This window comes from Propithecus coquereli, unplaced genomic scaffold (genome assembly GCF_000956105.1).
Source record: "Propithecus coquereli isolate 6110/MARCELLA unplaced genomic scaffold, Pcoq_1.0 Scaffold323, whole genome shotgun sequence".
NCBI lineage: Eukaryota > Metazoa > Chordata > Mammalia > Primates > Indriidae > Propithecus > Propithecus coquereli.
The window spans coordinates 2,130,450-2,133,566 of NW_012148875.1; the positions used below are offsets into that span (position 1 = coordinate 2,130,450).

The following is a 3,117-nucleotide window of genomic DNA, read 5'->3' on the forward strand; positions in this document are numbered from 1 at the left end:
TAAATTATAAAGTACAAAGTTCATATTAAGACTAAATTCTCAGATGCAAATGTAAATACAAACAGCATAATAATATAGAATAATAATGCTACAATTTTATACAAGTGTCCAAAGATGACACTTTCAGCTAAAATAATAAAATTCATGATTAATTTTCCCTGAACTCCCACGACCTACATCAATGTCTGTCTTCGTTCCTTTCTTTCCTTCTTTCCTTTCTTCCTTCCTTCCTTCCTTTTTTCCTTCCTTCCTTTTTTCCTGGAACATTTTCCTTGTTCCTGCAGTGAGTGTTGCTACAAATGCTATTGAAATAATGTTGAGCAACTGAACATCAGACTCAATAGAAAGTTTTACTCAGAAGCATGATCAGATGTTGCTGTAAGAGTACCCAGAACTTTAGACTCGTAGACATTTAAAGCTCTAAAAAAGGTAAAATAGACCTTAGAGGTAAAGTCTAGCACCCTCATTCTACAGGTAAGGACATGGAAACACAGAAGTTTAAACAAGTGACCACAATTTCAGAGCCAACAATATTTCAGGTCTCTATATTATCATTCATAGGTGAACAGTGATGTTTTTGGGTTATCCTTATATCCCTTTTAAGAACTGGCTGAGTTTTGAACACAGAGCAGTGAAGATGGAGTTGTTCAAGTCTCACTAATTCACCTTGTTTATTCCAATGCATTGCTTTTCCTAGGGTGCTGGTGGGCTCTTTACTCGAGTTTTAAATTCTGTTTAGTGAAGGCTCTTACCAACACCCCATTAAATTATTTTTACGTTTAAGGTAGAGACCCTGGTCAAAAGGATTGAAACAAGAAATTTTTAACAATAAACATGCCAAAATAAATACATTATTTTAAATATAAATTCACAACATCAAAGAAGTCAAGAGCTATAAAGCCAGAAACATGAAATAAAAACTCCATATTTCCCAAGTTATCTTTGTGCCTGCTTTCAACTTTTATCCCAACAAACAACCTGGGCTGGCACCATTTGATACTTAGGCAGACTTTAGATGCATATTATCATCATTAGGCACGTAAGTCCTTTGTAATAACACATTTTAAAATTTTAAAACAGAATACCTTGTTTATGATAAAACATTTCATTGAGAGTTGATTAAATAAGTGATTCTTAATATATCTTTTAGAACTATAAATTAGGTCTGTATTTGTTTTTAAAACACCTTTAAGTAGATAACTTTTCTTCTCAGAGCATAGAACATTTTCCATCCCACATCCTCTTGCACACTCACAGCCATTTTAACAATAAGAGATTCTCAAATAGCTTATACCATTCTAGCAAACATTTTATTTTTCTAGAGTTTTTAACTTGATATTTAAACAAACTCTGCTGGATTTGATATGAAATGACAGAGTAGCTTGCTTGTTTTTACTATCCAAGGGTGAAAGATTAGAATACTTATGCAAAAGTCTATTTTCAAATGAGACATGTCTCATTTGATTTTGAAATTATATAGGTGACTGAATTTGTCTTATCCAAAGTATGCAAACACAAAGTGTCTAAAATGCTAAACATGTTTTGAAATTTCATCATACCAGAAGATTCATTTTAAAAAGAAGGAAGACAGACATTTCAAGTTCTTAGCTCACTCGTAATACAATCTCTATAACAGTTTGAGAAGAGAGCTACAAGACTTTTTAAACTGTTTGGTTCCAGAAGACTACCTGATGTATGTCCCTCTATAGCTTTTAATTGCCATTTCCACAGGCTTAAAACATTAGCTTATAAAGGGACTGGGATTTGGAGGAAGGTAATAGTAAACCCACTTCTTGATACTCTATTACCACTTTAAAATATAAAAAAGACTAAGAATCTATTCCATAAATACATTCATATCTAGAGTAATTAAATATTTTGATAAACCCCAGTAAAGAAGTAAGTCTTTTTTGGTAGCTATCTAGTATTTCTCTGGTACATAAATAAATTACATGTTTATATGTTAGACATTCTGAGATAAAAAGTAAAGTCTTCCGATGTAAGTTTTTAAACACTCAGTTTTCATTTCCTTGAAAGAGTAAAGACTTCAACTTTTTCATTTTGATCCTATGCTTCTATATTTTCAGCTTGAGTGAAAGTATACACTTTTTAAGTTGTGATCATAATAGACCTCATTCTTGTGGTAATCAAGATCAAGGTTAATATAAGATGAATAAACTTCCAAACTGTAATTTTGGTTAAAAATTTTAACTGTCTTCTCCAACCAAGGAATGTCAATGTTGGGCAGTAAGATAAAGTAAAAACTTCAGAAGTCATAGAAATTAATAACATAGGAAATCAGACTCTAATTTAGTAGAAAGTTTTTCCAAGTTGACCAAACACAGGGCATATGGATTGGACTGAAGGGTTGCATAGTAATTTGGAGGAAATAATCCTGACTTGCACGTGTATCTGAGGTTTTTTTCCCTTCACTAATATATTGTGCTCCTCTACTTGGAAAACCAAGAGTGAGTTTCACTGCTGTATTAGAGTATGTAATATAGTGTCCGGCTTTGAGTTAGATCCTCAGGAATTTTCATATCCCTTGTGTTCTAGGAGAGAGATGCTGGTGAATCATCTGTGGAAAAAGTATACCATAAGTACATATGAAGCAGTCCGAATAGATAAAGATGAAGTAGAAAAGCAAATGTAATCTAAGGTAGATACCTTTTGGAGAAGTGATTTCAGTCTTTCTAGGAATTCCTTGGGTGGTTTTTTCTCATAAGAATCACATGAAGGGCATGTCTAGAAAACAATGAAAAAGTAACATTCTTCTTTAAAATTTTTTCCCTACTTAATAAAATGATAACTTAAAACTTATTTTTCCCATTAGAGACATAAGTCATATTCACTGAAAAACATTTGGGAAGTACATAAAATTGTTCAGAAAGTAACAATGGAAGAAAATCACTTGTAATCCCATCCCCAGAGATAACCACTGCAATCCTTTGATGTATATCTTCCCGGTTTGTGTGTGTATGTTTTTTTACTTTGCATTTATGTTATTTACACTACTTGGTAATTGCTTTTTTTTTCTTATACTTAACATATCGCAAGCATTTCCTAGGTATTAATTATTCCTCAAAAAATGATAGATAGTGGTTGCTTTGCATTCCA

At 32.2% G+C, this 3,117-nt stretch overlaps 1 protein-coding gene across 1 annotated transcript in view; it reads right to left on the reverse strand.

Annotated features, from left to right (window-relative positions):
• Nucleotides 1-3,117, reverse strand: part of IL21 (interleukin 21) — a 24,647-nt gene that overhangs the window by 15,185 nt on the left and 6,345 nt on the right. The window lies entirely within an intron of this gene.